This window comes from Panthera tigris, chromosome B4 (assembly GCF_018350195.1).
Source record: "Panthera tigris isolate Pti1 chromosome B4, P.tigris_Pti1_mat1.1, whole genome shotgun sequence".
Lineage (NCBI taxonomy): Eukaryota > Metazoa > Chordata > Mammalia > Carnivora > Felidae > Panthera > Panthera tigris.
In genome coordinates, this window is record NC_056666.1 from 4,800,503 (window position 1) to 4,814,661 (window position 14,159).

The window sequence follows — 14,159 nt, forward strand, 5'->3', positions numbered from 1 at the left end:
TTTGCACATTTCTCTGTCCTGACACATTACATTTTAGGGATCTGTTCCAATAAGAAGAAGAATTCAAAATAATATAAATAACAATATAATATGTTGAATAATGTTTAATATACATAATATAAAATAACTAGTATTTCTTAAGTGCTTGTGATCTAACTGGCCTTTTACCTGCTGAGTCTCATTTAATGACCAAAAAACCTTCTCATTTTGCAGATGAGGAAACTAAGGCTCAAAGAGGTAAAACCCAGTGCCGATCATCTCTCGGGGTTCACGAAGCCCGGCTCGATGTCTCACTCTGGGCGCTCTTCGTGTTCACATAGCCTTGCTGTTCACGATCTGTGCACTAACCCCACACCTCCATCGTCTGCCCTTCCGGTCTGTCCCCCTCTGGACAAGAGTCCCTTGAGGGCAGGGACCAGGTGTCTGTCTGCCTTGTGGCCCCAGCCCTTTGCCCACTGCTGACTCACAAGCTATCAGCACAATAGCAGATGCCAGCCAAGGGCTAGAAGGACAGCTAAGGGAAGAAGAGGACATCCGTCCCTGTTCTACAAGACTCTGGAAAGTCAGAAAGGCCATCAGCCTCCATGGTCACCCAGAGGAACAGAGTGGGAAGAGGAGAGGCGGGAGCAGCAGACCCCTCCCCCCACCAGGAAGGAGATGAGCAGGTGTCTGCGGGGGGGGGGGACGCTGAGGAACATAGCCCGTCTCTCAGAAAGCCTCCAGCCACGGAAGGAGCCAAGGACCACCGCATGCGCACATCAACACACACACAGCTGTGCACACACACGCAGGCACGCTTGTGCACGCAGGCACACATACACACACCTGTGCACACATACGCAGGCACGCTTGTGCACACAGGCGCATACACACAGCAGACCCACCATCTACACAGGACCTGCCGTAACAGCAGAGGCCTCAGCGCCCGCAGAACCGGACTGAGACCGGGGGTCACTGCCACCAACCACACTCTCGCTCAGGTAAGCCAAACTGCTATGCACCCCCTCTTTCTTCTAACTCCTGAAAAATCGTAAAGCGTAACGCACATTGAGAAGAGTGCATAAAATACAAGCGTTCCGCGATGTTCGTGAAGGAAGAGCAGGTAGGAAGCAACCGCGTCTGCACCCCGTCTTGTCTGCTCAGCCGCCACAACCGACCCCTCAGGCTGAGCGGCTTTCGGGACAGACACACGCGGACGTCCTCCTCCGTCCTGGTCAGGGTGCTGGGGCCTCCTCCGGGTTTCAGGCTGCCGCCTTCTCCCAGGGCCGACAGCAGAGAGAGGAAGCCGGCTTTCCGGGGACCTTTATAAGGGCATGAATCGCATTCGGGAGGCCCCACGTCCACGTACCTCGGCATCAGGGAGGGGGCAGAGTTTCAACATGTGAATCTGGGGGTCGGGGGGAGACAGGGGCCACAGGGTGCAGGCAGGGGGCAGAGCATGGCCGGGCCCCAGAACCTCCCTGAAGGTTCTCCGTCCTCCCTCCTCCCAACCATCCCTGCTGCCCTCACTTCCAGCGCTGCCCTCTAAGAGCTTTGTCTGGCTTTGATTGCAACCATTTCTTACCTTTCCCCCCACCCTGGGAATACTAGGGAAGCGTCACGGTTGCACTGTGTCTCTCCAAACTGCGGACGTTGAAGCCCTTAGCACCCAGGACCTCCGAATGTGACCTCACTTAACAATAGAGTCTTTGCAGATGCGATCGGTTAAGATGAGGTCATACCGGAGTAGGGCGGCCCTAATCCAACATGCCAGGATCCCTATAAAGGGGGGAAATTTGGACACACAGGTACACACGAGGAGAACACCACGAGCCGGTGAGGGCAGCGGTGGGGCTGATGCCTCTACGAGCCACGGAATGCCAAACCAGAAGCAGGAGAGGGGCACGAACAGACTCCCCTCGCAGCCTCGGGAGGGTCCAGCCCTGCCCCCCAGTCTTCCTCTCGAATCTTCGTTGGAGCCCCAGTGTGGTGTTTTGTTACAACAGCCCCGGCAAATGGAAACAAATAACAAATAACTAGAGCCTCGAAGGGGGTATAAAAGAGAGGCCTCCAACTGGGTCTTGGATTGTCGTTTCACGCCAGGCCGGCTGCATTTTAATCGCCAAGCGTGTTCCGAAAGCCGTGGACCTGCCCGTGTCGGGGGAGAAGAGGTGGGCATTGGAGAGTCGGATGCGGCTCCAGCCGTCTGTGGGACGGCTGAAGCCCGAAGGCGTTCCTTGGGGCGCCTGCGCCTGGTGCTCCTGCAGGTGGGGGACCCGGCTGGGCCCCAGGAGGAAGCAGGCACAGGTATGCTGACAGCAAGTTGCGATGGGACTGGCTCCTGCCTGTCACCCGCCCGCGTGGTCTGCTCTCGCGCCTCCAAAGGGAAGCTGAGCTCTCTGCCCAACCTGACCTCATGTTCTGTTCCTTGTTTCTCCGTGTGTCCAGTAGGGTGAAAGAGAAAAGTCTCCTTTTGAGTTAGCGGCGTGAGGAAAACTGAAAGAAAGGTGGTTCGAGGCTTTGGTGACGTGTGAGTTGCTTTAGAGATTTTCAAGGAAGCACGTGAGCTTTTCTCAGGCTGGTGAATGGCAGGCGTCAGGCACACGTCATTCTCAGGAGACATCTGCCTCTTTTCTAAATTACTGGGTCAAGAATTTGGTTAGAGAAGAAAGAGAGGAAGAGGAAGAGGGAGGAAGAGGAACAAAAGGAAGAGAGAGAGGAGGGAGAGGAAGCCGGCTCCCGGCGACAGCGCGTGCACGGGCTGCGGTGGCTGTGGTCCCTTCACGACGACCTCCTGGGCCAGGACAGGGCTCCCCGCCTGCCTCAGCCGCCCCAGCGTTCTGGCAGGTCGGCAGGTGGGCAAGCCCCGGGAGCCGTGGTGGGACAGCAGGGGACAGCATCGCTCCCGGCTCTGGACCGAGGTTTCCCCGAAGCGCCCGCCTTCTGTGCACGCGGTCCTATTTGGAGGTGCCAGTTTTCACAGACATCTGATGACACGGCTTCGTTTTCAGGTCCCTCAGAAGACGAGGGACAGACAACGGCAGCCAGAGGAAGCCAGGCACAAGGCTCTGTCTGCTCCCACTCATCCGAGCTGTAAGTACAGGCGAACCGACTGGGCCATTCGCCATGGGCCCTGCAGCTCCCCTGGGGTGGGGGGGGGGCGTGGAGGGGACAGCCAGGGCACTTCCGGGGGCCCGAGGTTGTGTTTCTTGAGCTGGGTGCTCACGTGTATAAAATTTCACCTAGCTGAACACTCTTGGCATGGGTGTTTTTCTGTAAGTATATTCACTGGCAAGCTAAAGAGAACGAGAGAGAGAGAGAGAGAAGGCCAGCACAGCTAAGCCACTCTTCAAATGTTCGGGGTTTCTGCAGACTTGTGTGCTGGCTTGTCCTCTACGGAAGACTTCCTTCCTGCCCCCCATAAAAGTTGTAGTAATGTCTCATGCCCCAAATCAGGAAGAACCTACTCTTGGATTTCGCAAGGGGGAAGTTCTGAAGTCCACTGTCCCATTGTCCACACTGGACCCCTCAAAGTGAACCGGCACCATGATGCGGAGGTCTGGGTGACCCTCGGGCCCCGGGACGCGGAGCAGGGCCCTGTGTTCAGCTAATGCGGGCACCTGCACAGACGTGCGTGTGCACTCCCGGCCAAGACCCTCCCCGCCTGTCTCAGAACTAGACTCCGTTCCCCTGACTTCGTCTTGAAGGATCTCCACGTGCGTCACCACAAGGTTCTTCTGAGGAAGACCTGGAATGTGAGATGTAAACTGAGGCCGCAGGGGGCCCGCCAGAATCAGGGTGCCGTCCGAGCAACATTCCTCAGGCAGCTCGACGGCCAAAACTCGGGTGGAAACACGACCTTATTTCCCAGAACACGCATCAGGCACGCTGAGTCCCACGCCTCACAAAACCTAGTAAGTAATATCTATCTCCACCCGAAAATAGAATCGGGCTTTAAAACCAGCCCAAAGCTGAGGTGCCTGGGGGGCTCAATCGGTTAAGCGTCCCACTTGAGCTCAGGTCATGATCTTACGGTTCGTGGGTTCAAGCCCCGCCTGGGGCTCTGCGCTGACAGCTCAGAGCCTGCTTCGGATTCTGTGTCTGCCTCTCTCTCTGCCCCTTCCCTGCTCGCGCTCTGTCTCTCTCTCTTTCAAAAATAAATACACATTAAAAAAATTAAAACCAGCCCACAGTTACAAAAAGGCATACAGAGCAAGGAAAGTGAAAAGGTAAATTCCTGTTCTCAAATATAAACATCATGCCCACAAGCAAGCGTGGACCCTGTTGGGGAGACCCTGTGAATATCCTCTTGCGCTCTGTCATCCCCTTCAGTGCCCACAATGTCCCCAGGGTAAGTCCTGAGGACTTCAGGATGCCTCCAGAAATACCTCACTGACTCACAGTAAAATCTTTATTTGGCAGACTCTCTCGCGTCACACTTTTCCTAAAGCATCTTAAGGCAAAACTGTCCCCGAAACAGACTGGGGAGCCGCTCCCAAGCCAGTGAGCTCCATGAAAGCCGGGGCGACCCCTGCCCACCTGAGTTGGGCGTCATGGACAGGTGAGCATCGATCCCGTTGTGAGTGGAAGACCAGAAACAGGGAGGCGATAGGATTCCCCGGGGCTGTTCATACTTCTGCCTTTACGTCTCAAAAGAGTCAAGAGTGTACAATATTTGAGCCATGAATTCTTCTTTTAATGTTTATTTATGGAGAGAGAGAGAGAGAGAGAGAATGAGTGGGGGAGGGGCAGAGAGAGAGAGAGACAGAGAGAGAGAGAATCGCAAGCAGGCTTCGTGCTGTCCGCACAGAGCCTGACATGGGACTTGAACCCACAAACCGTAAAATCGTGACCTGAACAGAAATCAAGAGTCAGATACTTAACCAACTGAGCCACTCAGGAGCCATAAATTCTTTAAAAGGTGACATGTATCCACGTACGTGATATATTTGTAATAAGAAGTCCAGGAACGGAGATCAGGAGGCAGTAAGTCCAAGTTCAAGTTCTAATGGCATCCCTTTCTAGTGCTTAATTTTGGGGGTAAATCTTGTCCTCTTCTCTAGGCATCAATGTCCTTCTATATCAGCTCGAAGGAGGGAATCCGATGACCTCTAGGGTCACCTGTGTCTTTTTCAATTCTTCCCGGGTTGTCCTATCTCAGCTTTCAACCCCCCTCAGCAGCGGTGCCTCGTGGGGTCCGACAGTCAGTCCCCACAGGGCCCCAGCCGCCGGGTCCAGCCAGCTCACACCGGTGGGTCTAACTGCTATGAAACTTGAGGTCCGGCAGGCCCAGTGCCTCCCAGGGGTCGTTGAGTGACCCCCGAGTCAGTGGCCGCGAGTGGGTGCAGAGGCCCCCGTCACAGAGCAGTCAGCACTGAACAACGCGGAACGCAGCTTCCCTGGGAGCCAGAGCCCCTTCCCTTCACCGCACGGATTAACGTGCTTTCCCGCCTAGGCGATGCCGTGGGGCTGGACACCGAGGTCCGCAAGTGCCGCCTGTGGCTTCCGGCCTCCAGGAAGCAAAGAACGGAGAGGTCACATATCATCGCCAACTGGGTGGGCAGGGGCCTCTTCCGGACTTTCTGCCATAAAAGAAACAGAAAGGGCTGATACCAGTTCTGAGGAAATCACGTATCAGATCGGTGCTCGAGGTGAAGCCTGGTAACTAGAAGCCTCTCTCCTGGTTTCCTGCTGACTCGTCTCTGCTTCCTCCCTGGAGAAACCGAGGCGTGTAGCTGGGTCAGTGTGAACCAGGTCCAACGCGTTCAGCAAAGGGCTAATTTTAAACTGCCTCACGGGGCGCCTGGGTGGCTCAGTCGGTTAAGCGTCTGACTTCGGCCCGGGTCATGATCTCGCAGTCTGCGTGGCCCGTGAGTTTGAGCCCCGTGTCGGGCTCTGTGCTGACAGCTCAGAGCCTGGAGCCTGCTTCCGATCCTGTGTCTCCCCCTGTCTCTGCCGCTCCCCTGCTCGTGCTCTCTCTCTCAAAACTATATAAAACGTAAAAAAGATTCACACTGCCAAGAAAGAGTTGGAGGTGTGTGCGAGGCGGAGAGGAACGATTCTAGTCCTTCAGGGCAGCCATACTGGACGTCACCGGTCGGGCTATCCCAGGACGGGCGTCCAGAAGGGGCCCCGCTGCCTGTGTCCCTCTCTTCTTTCCGCAGACGTGATGTGCTCTCAGGTACCTTGCTTGGACTCAAGCCAAACTCGAAGAGAAGGTCCTTCTCAACCCCCCCTTTTCAAAGCGTAAGTGGTTCTCTCAGGAAGCTCCCCGCACTGTCTCAAATACTGCCTCTTTCTAGAACGGCTCCCTCATGCCCAGAAGCCTCGCATTTGGGGGCCGGGCAGGAGCTGGGGCTTGAGCATTCCCCACACTCACACATGATCCCCATCAAGGGCCCCCATCCACACCGCCCCTCGACCTTGCTAACATTTGATGCTATCTTCTCAATCTTATGGACACCGGGGACCACCCCGCCCACGCCGACCGTTTGCACGGGGACTGACACAGCCCCAGGCTCCCGGCGAACTCTTGCTACAGATGGTTCGGGGAGGGACACGAAAACTCAATTCGTGCGTTCGGACTGAAATGCAGGCTTTGTTCCCCCTTAGAGAGAAGAGGCGCCCTCCTCCTCCTCCTGGAGGTGAACCAGGAGGCACGTGCCTCCCCCGAGGGTCCCAGCCTGGGGACGGGCTGCCCCTCAGAAGAGCTGGGGGCTCAGCGAATAACATGCAGGCCCGAAGAGACTGAGAACTCGCAGAGCAAATCACCCGGAAAGAAGCTCACTGCCCTCTGGGTGTTTCTGTTGACGGCAGTAGGATGTGGATTTTCTGTTGCTGAACAGAAGCCCTCTGCTAAAATCGCCTTCAGAAACCTTTGCTGTTCGTAGGCATCCGTGATGGCAAAGAGGTAAAGCCAGTATGCCTGCTACAGAAGTGGCCTCCGAGGTGAGCCCTCACCCCTCCCTCCCGCCAGACCGTCCTCCTAGAGATACTCTGGAGCCTCCCAAAAGTCCCATCAGACGCCCCGACTTGCCCTGCACCCTGAGACGGTGGATTCCCGGGCAGGATGGACAGCGTGAAGAATGAGGTGTTCTAGAAGGCCGGTCTGGAGGGATTCCGCAGACCAGCGGCAGCTGGCAGCAACGGAGGCCAAGAGAGAGGAAGGAGGGAGTGCGAGAGCCCCTCCGGGGAGAAATGGCCTGAGGGAGTTAGCCGGCGGGCTTTCACAAAGGACGAAATGGGCAGGGTGGGGGGTTTAGCGCCTTGGTGACATGAACCGCGATGCCCGCAGGGTGGTGGAGGCGGCTATCTTGGCCTTAGACGGTCCGCGGCGTCGTCCACTCTTTTAGTTTCGCGCCCTTTGCTTTGGCAGGGGCGGCGTGGGAGCTCCGGCGGGCACGCGGGAGAGTGGCGGGCCTGAGAGCGTGAGAAATCACAATTCTGCTCAAAGCAGCGAAGGCAGAGATGGAGAAACCGTTCCTCCTCTTTCACGGCAAACACCCCGCGGGGTCACGGGGCAAATATCACCGGTGCCGACACGTGGCCACGGGGCTTGGCGCCTTACGAGGCAAGCTCAGCCACAAGGCCCTCCCTTCCAGAAGGTGTTCTGGAACACGTGGGGCAGGTCGCCCCTCCGCAGAAACGAGCCGGACTACTGCCGTTTGGGAGCTAGAGGCCAAAGCAGCGTCCAGTAGAATCACACTGTCCAACAGCCGGGAAAGCCGTGGAGGAAGCCAGGACGGCCCGTGGCCTCGTGGCCTGGCGCGCAGACCTCCTGTGGGCACCTGTCAGGGCCCCTCCACGTCCGGCGTTGCCACTGCGTACCCCTTTCACTCTGAAAAGGGCCAGATGTGGGCCGCCAGTGATCCGGCCCACCACCTCCAGGACTGACGCGTCTGGGACCGTAGCATCACCGAGTCTTTTTCTTCGTTGACAGGGACAGCCCGGAGGAGAGATTGGGGTCCGGTGGAAAGCGACCCCGAGCCTTCCAGCACAGCGTCTCGTGCCTTCAGGGCATGCTGCGGGGCTGGGAGGGGGCCCTCTCTCCCGGGGATGCGTGCTGCGGGCCCTCCCCCCTTCTCTTCTGTGATGGGGGGGGGGGTGAGGACAGCGCCTGCACGCGCAGGGGGGTGTGCTGGTTGCCTCCCCCCAGGCACACACCATCCGCACACCGTGCACGCGGGCTGAGCCCTCGAAACACAAGCTCGACTGCGGTCCCGGTCTCCCGGGGCCCTCAGAGGTGTGGGGGGCTAGCCTGGGCCAGTGCCGGGCACGGGATCAGCAACCGTGAGGCAAGGGCAAGGCCTCGGGGGTTCACGGCTGAGGAAGGCAGGAGAGGGGCTGGAAGGTTCTCACGCGGTTGACTGTATGGATTCGGCCAGCGGATGGGGATACTGAGTCACGCCGGGGCCTCCTTGTTCCTCCAGGCGGCTGTGCACGGCTCGACTTCGGGATTTCCCTGTGCACGGGTTATGAAGCAAGGCGGGCATGACCTGTCCAAAGAGGAGAAGGTCAAGGCCCAGGAGAAGAGACCCAGGGCAACTGTCCTGCGCCCCGATCTCCCCCACTGCTGTCCTAGGAGGCAGGAGGGCCCTGCTGGAACCCGTCCCTCTGGTTACTGTCCCATCGACAGCGAATCTTGGCATCCGCACTGCTCCCGGATCCGGACAGCCTCCAGACAGCAGGATGTACCCTCGCTTTGCATTTAGAGCCTGAGCTCCGTCTCTCCTAATCTCTCCGCACAGACCGCCGTGCCTGAGACCCCAGCCAGGGCAGAGTGAGGGGTCTGACCCCAAAGGGGCAGTCGGGTATCTGAATGCTGACCTCCTCTTTTGCACTAAAATGCTTGTGTGTTATCAGAGGGGAGCGCACAAGAACGGAACCGCTTGAGCCTCTGCGTCCTCAGGCTGCGGTCGGTCCCTGGGGCACACCGCTAGTGGACGCGTTTGCGGACTCGCGTGTCCTTCAGGTCTGCTCACCAGCGCGGGAGCCACCAAGTGGCCGGTTTTGATTTGTCAGGTCACTTCAGCACCACACACGGAAGCATCTCGGCAAATCTCCTCTTCCCCTGTCTTGCCTTCCAGACTCTCCCAGGCTCTGGCGGACCAGCGAGGACGAGCACGTCTGGTGGTATCCACTCTCTTGTCGGTGTGCCCTGTCTGTGCGTGTGCGTGTGCAATACCATAGTGGACGAGGATCAGGCTGGGGATCTGAGGGGAGGCTCACTGCGGCCCACGGCCCTCAGCAGTCCGTTTGGCTCTTGGCCACTGAGAGGAGAGAACTACGGTCTCTGGGTAACTCCCTCTCTCTTTGGCCTTGTAAGGAAATATCTAGGGAAGACAGCAGAAGGTGTGTCGGTGAGATTTGCAGGTGGCATCAGAAGGTATGAGAGAAAAGTGGGTTCTTCTCCTGCCCCTCCCTCCCCATCCACCTGGCCCCACCCCCTGGCAGGTAACTTCTCTTTCTTTTTTTTTTGTTTTTTGTTTTAAATATTTATTTATTATTGAGAGACAGAGAGACACAGAGCGTGGGCAGAGGAGGAGCATAGAGAGGGGGAGACACAGAATCCAAAGCAAGCTCCAGGCCCTGAGCCCGACGCGGGGCTCGAACTCACAAACCGCAAGATCGTGACCTGAGCCAAAGTCGGGCGCTTAACCGACTGAGCCACCCAGGCGCCCCGGTAACTTCTCTTTCTTTCCTCATTTCCCTCTGGCATTTCACCTCCCTCCCTCATCGCCCACTCAACGTATCTGGAACCTACTCTGTGCGACATTTTGTGTGAAGGCCTGAAGATACAAGGATGGATGAGGCCGCATCCCCGCCCGTAAGGTACAAACGGAGGCCATCCAGGAGGATAATCTCGGATCACGTCACCCCGAGCGCTGGGCAAGGGGAAAACGGAAGCTGAGTCCTTGGCCACTACTTCTTGTAAGTGAACGGTTCAAAGAGGAAAGCCTTCCGAGCTTCCGGCCTTACCTGGAAACCTGCGGGCAGCGCAGGGTGTGAGTCAGGTTTGCGGCTCCTTTTTCTGCCTTCACACCGCCGGCCGCCCAGAAGGAACTCTCTGAAGCATAGAGTCTTAAGCTCAGGAGATGGCCTCCGTGTGGTTGGTAATGGCCAACCTGCCCAACCCGACCCCCTAAAGATGGTGGGATGGAACCAGGGTTCCCCTGGAAAGGCCTGCCGCCTTCCCACAGAAGCGTGGAAGGAAGGAGGGGCCGCCCGGACAGGTTTCCGAACCCAGGCCACTTAGGCCTGGCATTTTTTTTTTTTTATTAAATTTTTGTTTTAAACGTTTATTTTTGAGACAGAGAGAGACAGAGCATGAACAGGGGAGGGTCATAGAGAGAGGGGGACACAGAATCTGAAACAGGCTCCAGGCTCTGAGCTATCAGCACAGAGCCTGACGCGGGGCTCGAACTCATGGACCGCGAGATCATGACCCGAGCCGAAGTCGGACGCTTAACCGACTGAGCCACCCAGGCGCCCCAGGCCTGGCATTTTTGTCTGCTTCTTATTGAAGTCCACAAGCCAAGCCATGTCACGGGGTGACACTGACGATCAGGAAGCAGACAGAAGACCTGCGTTCACAAGCCCCTTGAATCTGGTGGCTTCTCCGTTAGTCAAGACTGAATTTCCCGAAGCAGACAAGGTCTGGGCGTTTGGAAGGGCTTTTGTTTGCTTGTGTGTTGTGTTTTGTTTTGTTTGATGGGAGGGGGATGTGGGGGCAGCTTGGAAGTGACAGAGGGTGACCGTTGACCTTTTACCCAGTTAAGGTCCTAAGGGCCCAGAGCCCAAGCGTGTGAACAGGTGGTTAAGGGACCTGGGAAGCCAAGCCACAGGCTCCCCCTTAGCCCTGCTGATCAGGAAGCATAATGCAGACAATAGTCAATCCATGGAATCCTTGGACAGCCATGTGGGGGGTTACCTCTCCCGTTCCAGCAGAATTATGGTGGCCAACTGAGAGACGACTGCCGGGAAGACAGGACTTGATGGTTCACAGTCCCTCCCGCCTGGAAGCATGCTTCTTCAGGACTGGGCCCCGCCAGAGACTCAGCCTGACATCCGCAGCTCTCTGTCCCACCTCTGTCACCTCCCTGCAGGCTCCGGGAGGCTTGGCAGCTAGAGGTGATAGACTCTGGTGAGGCTCCAGCCCATCGGAGAGCTTGGTGGCGTCCCCAGGGATGCCAGGGATGGACGTATGCAGGCCCGGTGTGTGCAGGGGCCATTACTGAGGCTCACAAGCCCAGAGAGCCTGGGTGGGGCTGGGGAGGCAAATGGGAACCTCTCCTGGGCTTTAGGAACATTTGTTCATGTACAAATTCAACAACCTCAAAGCTGCTGCCTGTGGTTAGCGGGGGGGATGGGGGGGGGATCTAATGAGGGCCGTTTAGCTAAAGCTGTGTGATCACTTTGTGGAATATTTCTCAGGAAATCGATGTCTGCCAGGAACTCGGAATCTGGGTGTGCTCAGCTCTGCACACTACCCCTGACGGTCATGGGATCCCCTGAAACCCACCCCGCCCGACCCACCCTAAACTCAGCATTTTGGTCAGGTTTGTTTTGCGCTGTCTCATCACAAACCCTGTGGTTTTCAAATGCCTCCTCCCTGCCCTGGTCCACGAGGTTCCTCTATCCCCAGGAGGGTCTGGTGCCCAGAGCCAAAATAAACCCCGAGCATTGGAAAAGAGGGCTGAGAGCCGCGGGTCCTTCTCTCTGTAGGGTACACACACGTCCACTGCGTTTCAGCTGCACACCACGGCCGGCTAAAGGCGTCTCCGTGGCCCTGGCTGCTAACGTTCCGTGAGTTTCTTTAGGTCAGCAGCTGCAGTGGAAAAGACCCCCTTCCTCCAATGGTCACGAACGTGGGTGTCCCTGCCCTACCGCTGCTGGGAAGCAAGGACAAACCATTAACAGACGCTCGAAGTGGGGTGCGGTCCACGAGGTGAGGCTCAAGGACAGTCCTGGCTGGCTTGGGTAAGGGTTCTGCTTTCGTTATGTCCCTAAAGGATAAACTGCTAGTGTTTCACAGCCGGGGCTCAGATGCCATCAGTCCTCTCCTGTAATAACCCACTGCAAGATACAGAATCTTTGTTAAGTAAGCAGATATTTATCATAACTGAGATTCAAATAGGAGCCTGAATAGCAATTGATTTTCATTCTTCTTGGCTGTGATGTTTTAGCTATTTATTTTTCTTTTTTTTAATGTTTAAAAAAATTTTTTTTTCATCTTTGAGGGGGGTGGGGGGAGAGTCAGTGGGGGAGGGGTAGAGAGAGAGAGGGAGACACAGAATCCAAAGCAGGCTCCAGGCTCCAAGAGGTCAGCACAGGGCCTGACGCGGGGCTCGAACTCGTGAACTGTAAGATCGAGACGTGAGCCAAAGTCAGACGCTTGATCGACTGAGCCCCCAGGCGCCCCTATGCATTTCTTTATCTTGAGCCCTAACATCATTATTATTTTTCAGAGTGTTTAGATAAGGTGAGTCCCCAAAAGGCTGCGGTCGCTTATTCCAGTGCCATTCAATGGCCACAGTCAGCAAGGTCTATCCAGGCTCTAACGTGAATCGTGTTGGCAACTGAAATAGGCCTGTCTCCTTGGGTGGGTTCCTGTCCCTGTCATTTTGTATGGACCTCACAAGACTTTGTAACCTAAACCGAAGTTGTGGGAAGAAGAAACACTAAGGAGGGTGAGAAAATGGTATCTCGGTAGATGAAGCAAGAGACTAAGTCTCTCACAGCCCCGGCATCAGAAGGAAGCTCATGAAATAATTGATCGAGTGCCTTCTATAGGCCAGTCCTGTGCTAAGCAAGTGCATATGTATCACATCATTTCGTCCTCCCAACAGCCCTCTGAAGTAGATCTTCTTACCTCAATCCTACAATCAATAGCTGCGGAATCCGTGACTGTGCCAAGGACACACGGCCACTCAGAGGCACAACCGGGTCCAGGCTGGGCCGTCTGCCTGGGCTCCTAGTCCCTGGGGTCCTGGGGTCTGGATCTGGTTCCCTTGGTCATATACTCAGCACCTGACAATAAATTACTTTTCTCCCATGGCTTCAGTCTCCTGAACAGCCCTCCTGCAACGAACGTCATCGTCAACCATTGGCTCAAGAACCTCCTGGAATCCAGTGCCTGGTACGTGCTGAGCTCTGTGAGTGGGAGGTTCTGCTAAGCTCCCCCGCCCCTCGGCCACAGGTATGGTACAGACTGAACACGATGGGGTAGAGGGATCGATACACAGAGCCGGCTCGTGGTTGGCACCCCATGGATGGCCCCACCAAGCCTTGCTGGAGAGCCCACGGCCACCAAACTTCTCTTCTTCTGAACACGCTGTGACACTCATTTAGCACGTCTGCTCCCCACCACGACACAGGATCTGCCCCTTACCCATCGAGCCTGGCCCTGGCTCACCTCTGTGTCCTCCAGCATCTAGCAAAGTGCTGACAGCACAGACGAGGCCCCCAAACGTTGCTTAGTCGATCCCCCAAACGCTCTCTACCCACAGCACTGGGCATTCCCCGCCCCCCCCACCCCCCACACGGACGGGGCATGGTTGATTCTATGTGACCTTGACACATAGGTCACACATTGACACATTCTATGTGTGACCTTGACCTCCTAAGGGAGGCCCCGGAGAGCTGGGAAGGATTATTTTTCTGGTGGGTGTCTCAGGGCGGTTTAGCATTTGAATGGGTGCTCGGAGTGTGGGAGGAGCCTTCCCCCATGGGGGGGATGGGCATGGGGGGGCATCATCAATCCTGAGGGCGCGAATGGAACGAGAGGTAGAGGCAAGGAGAATTAGCTCTCCGAGCTGAGACATCCACTTTGTCCCACCCTCAGAGGGACGCTGTTTCCCAAGCCTGGCCCTTGGGTTTGAAGCGGAACTATGGCGTCCAGCCTGCAGATGGTGGGATTTCTCACGTCCTTAATGGCAAGAACGAGTTCTTCTGTGTGTCCTGTGTGTCCCGTTGGTCCTGTTTTTTCCTAGGCTTCCTCACCTGATACACTGAGTCCTCCTCTCTCTCTTCCCACCAAAGCCATTGAGACCATCAACCCCCTTGGCACAGAATGACGCAATTCTCTTCTTTGAATAACTGCAGGGTGGTTGTTGTTGTTGTTGTTTTCCAGTCATTTTTGTCCTGAGAGATCTCAAGTGTTCTTAAGGACTCTTGAAGCT